The 16,500-nt window shown below is 43.6% G+C and overlaps 1 protein-coding gene across 5 annotated transcripts in view; it reads left to right on the forward strand.

The window, feature by feature from the left end:
* The first annotated feature begins 8,584 nt into the window (after positions 1-8,584).
* LOC149167864 (protein IQ-DOMAIN 5-like) overlaps positions 8,585-16,500 on the forward strand; it is a 165,380-nt gene continuing 157,464 nt past the window's right edge. The window contains exons 1-2 of one of the 5 annotated variants that reach the window (XM_089433209.1): positions 8,585-8,904; positions 9,063-9,235. The gene's annotated coding sequence lies outside the window, so the exon portion shown is untranslated. The other 4 variants (XM_089433208.1, XM_089433212.1, XM_089433210.1 and 1 more) reach the window with 4 other exon arrangements.

Below are 16,500 nucleotides of genomic sequence, written 5' to 3' on the forward strand. Positions count from 1 at the left end.
TTGAGACTTGAGGGGAAAAATAGCATGCTGCAATTCTTATGTGATTCTCATTCTTTGATATTTTCAACCATAAATATTGTTTATTTGCATCTTCTTTAATTAACTGAATGTGACGACCTTCTTTTTCTTTCACTAAAACTAGTATTCCCCCATACCCTTTGCCATTTTCTGCTACCTTGTTCCAAACTGCCAACTTCAAATAACCGTCAAACACAGGAGTTTTGCAACCATCATGCTCATGAGTTTTCGTGAGACAAATTATGTCTCTACCTTCCACAATAGGCCCTAACCCAGGTCCCCTCCTCCAAGGGTAACCTCTACAATTCCAACAAACTAAACTTAGGTAGACCTGGGTAGGATTTGACTGCTACGCAGTTTGGCACATAAGACTCAAATTTGAGTCTTCACCCCTTTTTGTCCATGTTGCTCTTGTTGTTTTTGTCTCTATTATTGAATTCTCTGTTTTTTCTTTACTGTTAGCTTGGAGGCCCAAACACTGCAATAACGACTTTCCCATTGTATAACCATGCCCTTTTCCCTTCATTTCTTGCTGTTCTAATTTTCTCCACTTCATCCCTTCTCTCCTCTTGTTGTTTTTTGGTTAAATCTTCATCGAGGAAGAAGTATGAGCCTTTCAAGAGTTTCTTTTTGCCCAAAAGCTGTCGTTTTTCTTTTTTTTTTAACCACATGGTGAATCAGTAACTATCAAGTTTAATCCACGGGAGACCCAGGATCAAACCTCATTGCTGCCACTATAACACCAAGAGCATAACCAACCACCTGCAAGTCGGGTATGCTAAGATCCTATGATTTTAGCAAGAGCAGACCCAGCGGTCAGGGGGGGTCCGCCCCTCTAGCCGCCACCACAGCTGGTCACTGTACTCCATGAGATTTGAACTTTGGTCTCCCGAGCTTCGCCCGTTTGACTTACCGTTAAACCACACATCACTGCACCAAAAGCTGTCGTTTTTCTTGTACACTTGCCATGGTGACTTTTATGGGTCGAGGCCTCTCTTGACATATCCTCCCAACCCTTCTTGCTTGGAAAATTTGCCCTTTCCAATGTAGTTTCTCTTTCAGAAAGTCTCTTGTCAAATTGAGAGTACTTTCATTCATCCCATAATCTCTTATTCCCCTAATAATAAAGTTTGTTTTTCTGTCCTGTCTTTCTTTTTGTTCTATATCCTATGCTCTGCGATCACTTGCATCTTCTTCTTCCTCTGTCATTATGTAACCATTAGCGTCTTCAACTCTAGCTTTGATTTCTTTTGGACTATCTTTCCCACTGTTCATTTTTGCCTTCTATTTGGAAATGTCTATTTGCTGAGATAACTGTGTATCTTTTTTTTTCCACTGGAAAAATCCGTAATATTTCATTATAAATATGAAAGATTACATATGTAGATGCTTTGAAGCATATGCCAACTGTTCTGTACATTTTCACAAAAAATTTGCATGTCTGTGCTGTATATCTGTCTGTTACATTTTAAAAAATTGTGCAAAATAAAATTGTGCAAAATTGGTGCCATTTTTGGCAATCCTCAATCTATTTCAAATTATATCATGTTGTGCAGTCAAATCCTCAAAAAACTGTTATGTTATGTCGCCTGTTGACCCGCAGTAGGATATGTCGGGTCTATATATGGCCGATGGTAGTATTTCTGCTCCTGCTGATCCAAAAATTCAGTGATTTCCCATAACCCATTCTCCATCACCGCGGCCTCCTTGGAAAGCTTGTCAGCAGTCTGGTTATGTTCTCTGTATATATGAGAGATGTGAAAAAAGTTAAAAGCATCCTTTAGTATAAATACTTCATCAAGCAATACATTTAGAGTGTGTGAGTGACATGTGGTAACTCTATTGACCCAGTTTGTAACAATCTGAGAATCGCCAAATATGTTGATGCTGGTGCATTGGTGACTGAGTGCAAAATGTAACAGATGTCGGAGAGAAATGAGCTCAGAATAATTGTTTGTGCCAGCCCCCAATCCTACTTTGATATGAAAGAAGTGCCTCGAGGATATGTGTAAAATGATACCCCCTCCGCAGCCATGTTCGTTTGCAGCCCCGTCGAAATAAGCCCATGTCGATATTGGGAGGAGGGGTCGGCCGTCGCAGTTTTGTGGGAGGAGGATTTGGTAATTCGTTGTATGCTGTGATGATGCCAGCTTCAACGAGTGGCCACCTAGCCTCCCATCCATCAAATATCATTCTATTTCTGGACTTCCAAATAGACCAGTTAACAATGATAGGGAGGTTTACAATTTTCGAGCCACTGTGTTTGTTCCCCCAATCTATCCAAGCGCTGATAAGGTCTGTACCAGACCAGTCTCCCGTGTACTGTATGTGAAATTTGATATTATGCCATATTTGTATAACAATGGGGCATCTTAAGAATAAGTGTTCAGTGGTCTCTGTGTCTGCTTTGCACAGCACACAACGCGAGGGTCCCGATACTGCCCTACGCTTGAGGTATTCATCAGTGGGAATGCGATTGCGGAGGACACACCAAGAAAATAATTTGGATCTGGGCGATGCAGTTAACTTCCATATCTGGTGCCACCATCTGTCTAGCACTTCCGGCTTTCTGTGGTTAATGATGAGTTTATATCCTTCACGAGGAGAGTAAATCCCACTATCAGCAATCTGCCAGATGAGTTCATCCGGCCCTTCCACAATTCTGATATGGGATTCAGAGAGGGCATCGCAATATTCTTTCCAGGGTTCGTGCCATCTGATCGGGATATCTAATTGAGTGCCAGTTTTCCAAGCCTGGTGTAGTATGTCAGAGCCCTCAGGATCAGCAATCTGTGCAAGCACCCTGATGCCACGGGAGTTTAGGAGGGCAATCAGATCCGGTGGAAGCCTGTGTCTACCTCCGCATCCACTCCATGGGTCCATACCTATGCGAGCTCTGTTTCCACTTCTGATGCGCCACACGATATTGCTTCTGAGAAGGGGGAGGGAGTGTAGGAGGGCTTTCCATATGGAAGAGATGCCCGTTCTGTTCCAGTTTGGAAGTCTAGCCCAATCGATGATGTCGAGAGGCCAGATGTACTTATGGTATGCTATGTCAGTCCATAGACTGTGGGAAGTCAGCAGCGCCCAACCCATCTTTGCAGCAAGAGCTTTTGCAAAGGATGCCAGGTCCTTTAATCCCCATCCCCCCCATTTCTTGGGGAGAGCAATCTTGCTCCAGGAGATCCAAGCAAAGGTGCGCTTCTCTTCCTTTCCAGCCCACAAGTATCTGTTGCATAGTCTCTGAATCTTTGAGAGGATGTTCCGGGGGATCCATGCTAATGCCATCCAAAAAACAGGGGTCGCTTCCAGCACTGATTTGATCAGAGTTAACCTTCCCGCTCTGGAGAGGTATCTGAAGTACCAACATGATATTTTCTTTTCAATCTTGGTGACAAGCCACACCCAGTCAGCTATTTTTTGATTTGTAGGCTTTAGCCAATATCCAAGGTATTTAAGACCTCGATCCAGAGGCTGAGTGATAAATGGAAAAGCCTGCATAGCCGAATATGATTCAGCTACAGAAGTACCTACCAAAGTGATGGAGGACTTCTCCTGATTTACCACCATTCCCGTGGCATGAGTAAATAGTTTAAGGATTCTGTTGAAGGATGAGGTGTCCCGGATACTTCCATCAAGGAGAATAAGGACATCGTCCACGAACAGAAGGTGTGTTAGAAAACATGCTTCTGAGATCTTTAAGCCTCGGATAGTTCCCTCCCTTTTTGCAGAAATGATGAGTCGACTGAGCGCTTCTGTTACCAATAGGAACAAGAGGGGGGAAAGGGGGCATCCCTGACGGAGTCCCCTCTCTGAGTGGAAGAAATGGGATGCAGCGCCGTTAATCAGAATACTATAAGTTGGTGAAGTAATGCATGCCATAATCCAAGTGATAAGCTGATGCGGGAAGCCCAGATGGATGAGAATCATCTTGATGTAAAGCCAGCTGACTCTATCAAAAGCCTTAGAGAGATCAATTTTGAGAAGAATGCTCTTGAGGTGCTTAGTCCAAATAGAGTGAATGGCTTCCTGTGCAGAGCCAATGGCTTCATGAATCTGCCTGTTTTCCAAGAAAGCGAATTGCTGTGGAGCGATGTGTTTGGATAAAATGGGTCTGATCCTATTTGCAATGATCTTGGATATGATCTTATAGAGAACATTGCATAGCGAAATGGGACGAAAATCAGCGAAGGATGATGGAGAGTCTGATTTAGGTATGAGAGCAATGAAGGTGGTATTAATAGCATGATAGATCTGACCAGAGGTTCTGCTCTCTTCCACCACCTTCAAGATGTCTTCTCCAATGATGTCATAAAAGGCCAGATAGAATTCAATGGTCCATCCATCGGGGCCAGGACTCTTTTCCTTCTGAAACCATTTTATGGTGTGCTCCAATTCATTCATGGTGACCGATGCATTAAGATCCTCCAAGTCTTCATTGTTAACAAACCTCGGGAAATGGGATGCTACGCGGATGATCTCAGCAAGGTTGGTTCCCTCAGGGCATTTGAAGATACCCTTGAAATAGGAAGTGCCTAGACTGGATAGCTTGATGAAGGAGTCTGCCAGACCCCCATCAGGATAGGGTAGGTTCCAAATGGTATTTGCCACTCTCCTCCCATTTGCAAAATTATGAAAAAATCTGGAGTTTTCATCCCCTGCCTTGAGCCAAGTAGCTCTACTTCTCAACCTGATCGATTCCTCTCTGAGCTTGAGTATACTGTGCTTCTGCTTCTCTAGTTCGACCAGCCTGTGTTTGCTTTCCCCAGAGATAAAGCCCAGGTTTTGTTCATCCAGCAGAGCGTGAATGTCTGCTTCTATCGAGATGAGCAGTTCATCTTCCTTGGCTTTTTTCATCTTTGCCCATTCAATCACAATATGTTTAAGTTCCGTCAGATTTTTGACAAAACCCCTAGCCAAAGAGGGTTCCCTGCTAATAGGGTGTGCTGCCCAAAAGTCCGTGACCAGTTTAGAGAAACCAGGGTCCTGCAACCATAGATGGTTGAATTTGAAAGGGGCTTTTGGTTTAGGGTGAGGACCCATAATTTCCATCAGGATGGGAGAGTGATCCGAAATTCCCCCAGTACTCACCCACTGCTTATAATGATGGAGATGGCGAAGCAGCGGTCCTTTGATCAAAAAACGATCAAGTCTACGAGCCAAAGCTGCTGGCCCGATCCTTCGATTTCTCCATGTGGGAAGAGGGTGATTCATGGGGATGTCGATGAGATCATGTTGATCGAGCAGGTTCCTCATGAAGTCTGATATGGGGTCTGCTTGTGCCGATGAGCCCCATGATTCACCATATCCCAAGGAGAAATTTAGGTCTCCTCCAATGATCAGGTTTTCCTCTTGCATCAATGATCGATCAAGGAGGGTGCGCCAAAATCCTTCTCTCTGCTGACAGGGTCCATAGATGTTGATGATACGCAGTGGCAGCCCAAGGTCTTTGGAAAAAATGTCAGCACCCAAATATCCTGGCCCTCCCCATGAAGAGTCCAGTCTGATGGAGTAAGGATTGAGTCCAATGGCCATTCCACCCGAACGGCCCATAGCATCCAGCCCAATGTACTGCCACTTTGGCGCAATCGATTTTAGGGCAAGAGATATAGATTCTGCAGAACCCAAAGTCTCTTGAAGGAAAATGATGTCTGGTAATTCGACCTGAAAAAGTCGTTTTAGGGCTAGTTTTTTGGGGGAGCTAGCTAAACCCCTGCAGTTAAAGGATAGGCACTTCATGGGGGACCCCGCTGTAGGGGGTTTGTAGCTCTAAGGGCCCCGACAATGGTGGATTGACGTCCCGAAGCAACTTCAGCCCCAGCACGCCGAATGGCTTTGTTCAAATTTGATTTTCTTCCCCTGGATGAGGTGTGACCAGGATCAGGGGGAATAATGCTCAGCCCCGAGGTACCATCAGAGACAGATTGTGAGGGTCGGGGCCGGAGAGAATAATGGTGAGGCGGTTTTGATTCAGGGAGAGGCACAATAGGGCGAGATGGGGACAAGGAATGATCAAGGGTAAGGGAAGGAGGGATTGTAGCAGTAGTAGGAGGGGGCGGCGGGATAGAGCACTGAGCCTTTGATACAGAGATAGAATTAATGCAATCAGATGATAGGGAAAGAGTATGAGATGAAGGAGATAGATCAGTACCCGATTTCTGAATAGCTGCAGCTGCTGCCCTTGTCCTTGTCATGGGAGGAGTGGATGTGCCCTCAGTAGTAGACGGAGGATGATGAAGCGCTCCATGTGGAGTTGATGTAACCATCTGAGGCGGGGAGATCTGAGGCGCAGTTCTTCGAGGAAAGATAGGAGTATATTTAGGAGGGCTGTTCTCGCGTTTATTGAGAGGGCAATCCTTATAGAGATGCCCTACCTGGTGACACCGGTTGCACCGAAATGGAACACCCTCATAATCCAGTATCTGAATGCGCTTGTGCCTTCCCCATTGCAGGGTGATGTCCTCCTCTAATCCTTCCCTGGTGTCAAGATGTACCAGGATGCGCGCCATGGTTCTTCTCCGAGTATCTACATAAGAGCGATCGTGATCCAAGTATGTCCCCAGAGCGTTTCCAATTTTGATGAAGGCCTCCTCATTCCAATATTGCCGGGGGAGTCCAGGTAACCTTACCCACAGAGGTCCAGCAGCGATCTGCTCCCTTTCAGGATCAAATAAAGGGGTCCATCGCTTCAAGAGTACGGGAGCTGTCTCAATGTGCCAATAGTTCTCAAGTACAATGTTCGTATGATCTTCCTTAGCGAATTGGAGGGTGAACCATCCCCGGGGGAGTACCTCAACCTCAGGGAGCTGAGGGAGAAGGGAGCCCCAGATTTCCTTAACCCATCGAAGCAAGCGGTCCGCCGAGAATGTGCGTCCTCGCACGTGACCCACCAAGACGGTGCAAGCGAGCGCCATAGTTTCCTCGAAACTTGTCGAATTCCCGAAAGTGACTGTGGTTTCCTTCCTGATAGCCCTAACGCATCTTGCCTTCTGCTTCTTTGTTCTCGGGGCGGATGGATGATCTGAAAGAGGGTTTGAATAGCCCGCCGAGGAAGGCCCTGGAGCACATGAATTTACCACGGGAGTACCGAAACATCCTGAGGGCTTGGGCCCTTTTGACGCGGAGGGGGTAGCCGGGTTCGACTGCGGGGGCACATGAACCCTAGGTTCCGAGAGCGAGGAAGGTAAAACAATCGGTGTGGGAGGGATATCTTCGAGAGTCAGAGCCTCGGGGTATGAAGATGCGAGCAAGAAGGCGGTCCCGGGAGATAACGGCGGAGCCTCAAGATCCTGTTCCGGCGAGGCAATAGACGTCAGGTTAACCCTAGTCAGAAGGTCATTTGCAGGATTAGATGCGAAAACCGAAGATGTGAAAATGGGTTCGGTGAACACTGACTGTCCAGATAGCGGATCCTCGGAATAGTCCACGAGGTCCGTTACGGAAAGTCCTCCATGCCGTCCGAGTTCATAACTGCTCCCGTCGCCGTCGTGCTGTCGCCTGTTCCAAAAAAACCCTAACGCCCGACAGAACTACCGTTCCCTGTGGTCCTGCGGCCGTGCTGAGATGTCTTCAACCGAAACCGTCGCGGTCTTCTGCGGAGCGCGGTTTCAGAGCCATTTTCCGCCAATCGCTTCATATTAAAAAGGAAATGTTAAGAATTGCTCCTATATATATATATCAGAGATAACTGTGTATCTACCTGAGTTTGTTTAGAAATTATCACATCTCCGTTTGTTGTTATTACTTCTTTCATGTTTTGCCATTCTTGTTTCCATGTCTCTAGAGCCTCTTGTAACATTGTTACATGTTCCTTTAAAATTCTATTACCTTCCATTAGACACTGGTTTGCAACTGTGATCTCTGAAATTTTGCAGTCTCTTTCCTATTCTTAGGCTTCCACAATCTCCAACCTTGTTTTGACCTTCATCAGTTCTTGGACATATAGATCTGATGACCAAGTAAGAGGTGTAGATGTGGGACTGTAAATGATTGATTACTCCTTATTTTTGTTTATCTTATTTATTTTCTTTTTCTTGATTTTGATCGGTTTTCTTTTCATTTGTCCCCATTTAAGGTGAGCAATCCTACACCTTAAAATGCCCTCATATTGCTTTGCATTTACCCAAATCCACCTTCTTATTTTGTTTGTTGAAACAATTTTGACTTGACCCAAATGATTTGTTTCCACAAAATCTGAAATTTCCTTGCTCTTTAAGCCTTGGTTCCGCTGAGCGTTTCCCGTGTGAGTAGTGAGTTGGCAATAGGCCCCTCTTGTGATATTTTGTTAATTAGAATGATTGGGGTTGAGAGGCAAAGCTAGGTACTCCCTAGGGTGTTCGCAAAGTCAATACCTATACCATTTTTTTATCGGCGCAGTTACAATGCTTCCGATGACACGCACGTGGAGTGGGAGTGGGACCGGGAGTCCGCGACTCCTATCTACCCACTGCTCTATTTCACATGGGAGAAATGTTAATGGTGACGAGTTTCGAACTCGGCTGTTCCTCCGCAATATTGACTTATAGCCAGTGGCAGTGGGGCAGTGTCCCCTGCATCCCGTGTCATTTAATCATTGAATGAAATGAAGCTTTGATGTTGTGAAAGGTCCCGCCCGCGAGTCGCCATCCAGAACGGTGGACTACTCGCCGGGCCTATAAATGCTTTGGTTCTGCTGCATGCATCTTTTTAATGCAGTTCAGTCAAGTCAGAAGGGTGAATGAGATTGAACACAAAATAACAGAAACAGATGGGGTGGGCTACACGATTCTCACTGTCCTTCATTTACTCGACGGTTCTCGTGTCTGCATCCCTTGTCTCTTCGACAATATATTAATCCTATATTACAGCTCTCCGGATGTCTGCGAATTAACTGGTCGCTCGAAAGGGGTGCGTGACTGCGACTTCCATTTGTTGCTCATGTCCGAATCCCAGGAAAATTAGGAAAATTGATCAAACTTGTGATTTCGAAAAATTCTTATTGGACATATTAGAGTGGAAAATATGCCCGAAAACCCTCCTAAGACATTGTCTTTTCATTGATGAAGGCAGACTCCCAACCAAGCAGATCGAACCTGGAAGGGAGCTGACATTGTCTTTTCATTGATGAAGGCAGACTCCCAACCAAGCAGATCGAACCTGGAAGGGAGCTTTGTTCGTTGGCGCGGTCGGAGATCTGCACTTTAGAATTTCCAAGAACTGCCAAGTAAAGACATTTGAGGTTCACAAAGCTATCCTGTTTACAGTATTCACTTTTTTTCTCCCAACTTTCCACTTATTCCCAGTCTATTAATTCATACTAGACATGATGCAAGACTTCCAAGTCGTATCTTGAGCGGGTTTCGTTTTGATTTCCGAAGTCTTCTTTGCTGAGCTCTTTCGAACCATATCGAGGTTTTGCATTTTATTCTATAGAAACCCACCACCATTTTGATTGCATTTATCTCATCTTTCAGACTATTGTAAATGAGGTATTAGAGACAGAATGGCCAAAAGCTTATCTATGATAAATATTTTTATTGTCCATTATCATGAATGAATGATCCGGCTCACTCGTGAGCTCTGGGGTTTTTGCTTTTCAAGTGTTTTAGCCCTTCGTAGTAATAAAGACCCACAATTCTGCTCAGTGTTCGTCAAAGTACATTCTGCAATTGTTGCCAATATTCTGCAGGGTTAAATCCATGGCCCTGATTTGTGATTTGTATTTGGGACAAGTCTCGACTAGCTCCATTTATTTGATTAATATAAGTGGAATTATAGGGAATCTTTGGCTGGCAGATCGTGATCTTTCAGTTAACGATAAGGAACTTTATTTTTAAGATTTCAATTTCTCTTCATATGCAATGTGGAATGAAGTGTGATATCTCTTTTTACTTATACAAAGGAAAGTTTGAAGTTTAGGGTGAGGCCAGAAATTCCACACATTTTAAATTTGGAATTTTTATGGTATCATAGCTGCACGGTGTTGAAATTTCTAAGTTTACTTAGTTAGAAACCCTCCATGCACTTTATTTGATTTATTTCTACCTATTTGTTATTTTACTTAACAAGTTATTTACAATGTAAATACTGAAAATAAACACTAGTGCATGCTCAACATATTACAAATCAACAACTAAAGGAAACAGAAACAATCACACCATGTGACACCATTATTTTTGGACCAATGTCCCTGAAAAACCCAATGTGGCAAAACTGATGCAACTATCTGAGAGTTTTCTTATTAAGCAATACCAGAGTACAATTTGGGTGCCGAAACTGGCCTACCCAACATAGAATTTCCTTGGTAGTAATACCTCTTAGTTTCTGACAAATCTCCTGGTTGAAACCCCAGATAATCCTTCCGGCAGCTACTCAGCGCCAATCTGACCCAAAAACCCTAGTGTCACCCTCTCTCTGGACTGTGTCAGCCCCTCTCTACCCAGCGCTGGCCCTGCGTCACCCCGGATGGCTCTGCGCCAACCTTAGGAGGCCTTGCATCGGCCTTTTGGTCCTCTCAGTCAGCAATGCTGGCTTCTCTGAAGCTCCGCGCAGCTCCTGGCTGCCTCTGCGTGAGCCCTGGCTGGCTTTGCGTCACTCTCCCCGGCTACTGCGCTGCTCTCCCGACACTATCTCTGCCTCTCTGTCTCTCAGTATTCAATGCCCCTTAGCTGCAACTCTTGATTACTGATTCTATCTCTCTTAGCAAACCCCGCTCTAGAAAATAAAATCACTGATCACTCTGGTGTATTCTCCAAGTGACCCTCAAGCCTCCTCTTATATTTTTCTCGTTGACATATCAACGACCGAGATTAAGTCCATAATCGACGGCTAAGATTAGATCTGGCTTGATCCATGCCTTTTGGACCATTCTAACACAGTTTCATATTAATCCATTTAATTTCCCTAAGTTTAGACATAGGGACTCCATTAAAAATATTAATTATTTTAATATCTGCTGGACTGTTTAGAATCTGCCCAAACCCTTTCTGGGTATTGGAAATCTCATGTGCTCCAACCTCTCCACCAAATTTCGTGGCTGGAGCACATCTGATGCCACCCCAAATCAACACACTGGCCGTTAGGTACATTGAAATCATATACCATCTTAAGTCTTTCCTAAGACCTTATGGTCCTATTATCCATGGGTCACTGACAAGTTCTCAAGGACTTAAAATGACTCATCCTAATATGCCCTTGGTAAAAGAGCACATGCTACAAATATAATGTACCGATAGTATCTTCTTAGAGCAACTAATGACAATTGAAAAACTCAATAATCCAGGAAAGCCAGTAACAGAAGTCCTAGGCTTTATGTTGAAATTGGAAACTAGGGCCAAACTCCATGTGGGTCATCTTATCAATGACAACTGATATTTTTCTTGGATCCCTCTGATCGAGAGATGTAGGATTGATCTAAAGATCATCTGATTCCGATAAATATTCATGGAGATATGAATTTATTAGTGTTATGGGACAATTCGTCAAGGTCTGCCAACAACCAAATAAACCCCACTTGTGCTCAACGTTTTAGTATAAATAGAGGTGGACTTCAAGTCATTTAAAAATCATCTCTTGTGATCTCACTCTCCACTTGTTTGGGTTTTTGGTGGAAGGGGAGGTCTAGAGGAGATGCCTTCTACGCAGCCTTAATGGAGAAGCCTTGGATGTGCCCTAGCCGCAGTCAAGAAGGGCAGTGAAGTGTAAGCCCTCAACGCAGCCAAGGAAAGGCTCCCTAGTCTAAGGGAGCTTCAATGCAAATCTAAGGAATCCTAGAGGGAGCCCTAGTCGCAGTAAAAGAGGCATTCACACAGCTGAAGGTATAGCCCTCATATGCTGTCCCAAATGCCCTAGCCGCAGGTAATGAAGGGACCCTAATTTGCTATCTCAAGAGACCCTCAAAAGCATCAAGAAGAGAACCTTGATCTGGTGTTTATGGAGCTCCTAATCCGCAATCCTTAAAGGTTCTCATACGCTGTCATAATGAAGACTTTAGGAGAAGAGTCCTATACGTGGAAGTGCAGCAAGGAGATCTGGCCACAGGCAAAACGGAGATGTATTACGCTGTCATAAGGAAGCCCTCAAACAGTTAGGAAGAAATCTAAACACAGGGCTAAAGGGAGATGCCCTAACTGCTATTTCAATGCACAGTCATAAGCCCTAAACACTGTCAAGAAGAGGTGACCTTAATACGTAGTGAAGGGTGATAAAGAAGCCCTTGTTCACTGTAATAAGGTGTCCTAAAATAGGCTATCATTAAAGGCCTCAATCCGCAATTGAGGATCATTGTTCTAGGAAGCCCTTACTTGTTGTTTCACAGCTAGAGGATGATTCACAACTTTAGGAGGATGGTCATAGGCAACACTAACAGTTGGTTGCTGTCCAGAAAGAAGCCTTACACAATCACCTAGTTGTTGTTGCTGTAGGTGACAACAGGGCCATGTTTGGGTATGATATACTGGGCAAAAGTATCCAATGAGGAGGAGCTATGAGGCTGCTGCTTGAAGGTTGATTGGATCACTGTATAAAGGGACAAGGTTACAGTCAACTGCTGGGCTAGGCCGCAGGCCATAGCCAGCAGTTGGAGGCCTCCTTAAGTGCTGCGTTCAAGCCCTATAAGGCAGGCAAGATGCAGTCAATAGATGGATTGTGGGGTTGATTTAGAACGCTGTAGCTCACAGTGTTTGTGCTCTATTCAGTGTCCAGGTCTGCTATGAAATGCTTTAGTCCTTTCAGTTTACACAAGTTGCTAGATGGGCAAACTTGACATGATTAGTGAAGCAACAAAGGAGGAAGAGCATTATAGAAGGAAAGCTTCAGTATTCTGGACAATTGGTTGAGCTGCTCTAGGTCTATCATCTGCCGCATTGTGTTATCTCCATGGTGAAGATCTCTAATGTTTGATCTCTTTCTTGTCAAGTCAAAGTATTGACTTCTGATGTATATGTACTATCTCTCTATGCTGAACTATTGAAGAACATATAAGAATAATTGATCAAGGGTTTCCCCACATTGGGGTTTGTCCCTGGCTAGCGCCACATCTTGTGTCCTCTTTTCTTGGCTTGTCTTTTGCGATTTATATTTATGTTCTATCTGCAGTTTACTTTAATGCTGATGTGATTGCTAATCTGGAAAAGATTTTGAGCTAGCTATGAAAATTGAAATAAATTGCTCTAGCATAGAACATACCTAAAACTAACACTTTAGGAGCTCAATACAAAATGATTAACTTAAGCTACTAGAAAGCTCAAAGAAAAAAGAACCTTTTAAACTTTTGTCTCTTTCGCAGTCAAGGCCTCTTCACAATGCAACTGTGTGAAATCATTACGAGTATCGATATAAATATGGAAGAACAGCAGTGGGGCCTACTTTGACTTTAGCTTTATATTGTTCACTGAAGGTTCATCCAATGAAGGATCAATAATTTTGAACGCATATCATACAATCGTAATAATCTTTGACAAGGTTTTTAATACAGTCTTTGACACGTAGCTGTAAGATTGGTGGGGCTTCCCAGAGTTTCTACTTTTCCCACAACTCTATTTATCCTTCTCATTATCACAATGGAAAGATCAAACACCCTTTTTGAAAATATTAGCAAGAAAAGGGTTCCTTGATTTGTGCCTTAATCATAGGAGTCAGAATGTGTTCCTTCTTGTGTAAGACCCGAGTTCCCAAAAAATAGGAGATTCCCTATAAATTAGGATGAGTTCCTATAATTTAGGAATTAGTCTCTAAAAATTAGGACAAGTTAGGATGTAATTAACTGCTGTGTTGAAATTGAAAGTTGTGTTTTTGATTTTCTTGTGTGAGTTGATTGAGGAAAAACATAAGTGTTTGAGTTCCAAGTGGTTGACTTGAAATAGGACGAGTTGCATGAGCAGTTAACTAATGCTAACTCAATCAATCACAAAATCATTCCTTAATTAGAAAACGCACTAGTTTTAACCATTCGAATTGCCTTTAAAAGGAGGAATGAAGGCACAAGCTATTCGTTGTTTTGGTGAGCACGAGTTGGTGAGACCAAGCAATAGTGAGCACAAGTTTGTGCGTGGAGCTTGTGAGAGGAAGAGTTTGCAAAAGAAGCTTGTGCACAGGTTGGTAGAGGGCAACAAATATCAACAGTCGCAAAAGTTTCAAGCTTAGATCAAGCAAGAAAGACAAATGTGTCTTTTAGATTGAAATAGTTGTATTTTGTAAGAGACCAATTGCTCAGTTTTTGCTATCAATAAAATTCTCATCAAGTAGAGGGTTTTCCCTGTTGGGTTCCCTAGACAATTCTGTGTTTTTGAATTGTGTGACTGTGTTTTTATTTCTATTCCTATTCTGCTGCATCTAGTAGAGAAATTTTGTGTTTATATGAGAAGAAATTATATTTCAGACTGCTCATATAAGCATATCAAAATTTCGTGGATTTCCTACATGGTATCAGAGATCTTGAAACATATTTAAGATCACCACAAGAGCAAGATGTCATAGAGGAAGAACATCTCTGAGATAGCCGCAGTCCCTTAGGAGCTTTTTTGAAATGAAAGGAGGTCGAGTTTGCTAGTCTTCCTGTGTCTTTGGAGGGCCGAGTTAGGGTAGATGGTTGCTGAGGTCTAAAGGTAGTTTTTTGTGCATGATTGGGGAGCTAAATCCTTTGAGGATTAGGGCGCAATTTTCTATGTATTCTGGAAGGAGGGCCGAGCCCTGTAGCTTCAGTTTTGGAGAGGCCAAAAGGCCTAACAGGTGGCTAGAACAGTCCTAAAGACCAACACATGGAGGAGGCTTGAAGAAGGAGGAGGACCACAATTTTGTTTAGGGAGTTTTTGGACCAGGTTTAGGGAGCTGACATGGACAGTCACTAACCCTAACCAGAGGGCTGGAAATTCAGACTTAGATGCACAGGCTGAGTTGATTTCGGGACAGAAGTAATCGTCTAGACCAAAGATATGTTTGTATTCTTCCAAGGTTGATGATTTTGCTAAGTGTTTGAGTCCAGATTTGGGGCAATTTTGGTGGCATATTAAGTACAGGTGGAGGGTTGTTAGTAGGTGCCTAATTGTGGCCAGGGAGCAGATATTGTGAAGGACAACAAGAGTGCTAGCAGTGGCAGAAATATTGAAGCCCAAGAGTTTGCAGACTTTGAAGGACTAAAGGAGCAGTGAAGTGGGCAATCACCAAGCCTTAAGTACAGTGTTTTGTGAAGGATTACGCACTGTTAGTGGGTAGGGTTTAGAGAGCTCCCAGGGGAAGCAGGATGGCTTACCAAGGGTTGAGAGCAGATCACTGTTTAGAGGGAGCATCAAACTTTGTTTCATGGAAAGGGAGGATCACGATAGTGCAAGAAGAGAATGGGGTGAGAGAGTACATCAAGTAGGTGATAACACCACCTCAAGGCCCCCAACAATTGGCCTAACATAATAAGAATGATATCAAGGCAAGGAGGATCATTCTAGTGTGAAAATTCGGCTAACCCCGAATCCTACTGCAACAACTGATTAAGTTTCTTCTATTTGTTAAATAAACTGAACAAATTATTTACTGTGTTCTACGGTAAATATCGAAACTAATACACTGCAACCTTCACAAAATAAATATTGCGGAAGAAATAAAACACTGGAAGAATAGATGCACACACACACAAATACACAATTATTTTTGGACTAAGTCCCCGGAAAAACCCAACTCGGGAAAACCGGTGCAACAATTGAGGGTTTTATATTATGTAGTAGTAAATCTGAGTACAAAACTATGGATGCTCAAATCTAGCAATCCATACAGAGAAATGACTGACAAAAAGTCTAGTGAGAAAAATCTCACTCCCACTGGTGATCTGACACTAACCTTTGCTCAATATGAGTTGCTCTCTGCTGCCTCTGCGTAGTCCCTGCGTCAGCCTACGCAGTACCGCGTCCCACAACTCGGAACTGCTTCTCTCTCACTATCTGATCAGCTGTTGTCTGGAAAATGGACTCTCTTGGCCTCTAGGATCCCACTCTGGCTTCTAGCACTGAATCATTGCTTCTCCCCAACAAAATACAAAATTCGCTCTGAAGCACTGCGCTACCTCTGTGTGGCTCTGTGCTGCCTCTCTGTGGCATTCAGTGCCTCTCTCCAATGCACTCACCGAAACAGGAAAATCTTCCTCCGACCCTACTATCCCTACCCCTCTCTCATTGCTTCGAGATCACTAGCTCTCTCTCCGGCAACTCAGTGCTGCTACTCTGGAGTTTGATCTGTAGTGAAATCGAACTACTGGTGGCTCAAGTGTGTTCTCCAACGCCCATCGAATTTCGTCTTATAATTTCTCGTTGAGACACCAACGACTAAGATTAAAACATAATCGATGGCTAAGACTAACTAGAATTCGATCCATGACTTCTTTTAGAAGATTCTCACCATGGCTTAATTAACACCCTTTAATTAATCAGATTTCCTAAGTTAGACTTAGGAAACATTAAAAACGATTAATTATTTTAATTAAGTCATCTCTAGGTGGAATTTCTAGAAATGATTTCTGGG

This window comes from Pinus tabuliformis, chromosome 5_1 (assembly GCF_031772625.1).
Source record: "Pinus tabuliformis cultivar Carrire ecotype Pingquan chromosome 5_1, CPIR1, whole genome shotgun sequence".
Taxonomy (NCBI): Eukaryota; Viridiplantae; Streptophyta; class Pinopsida; order Pinales; family Pinaceae; genus Pinus; species Pinus tabuliformis.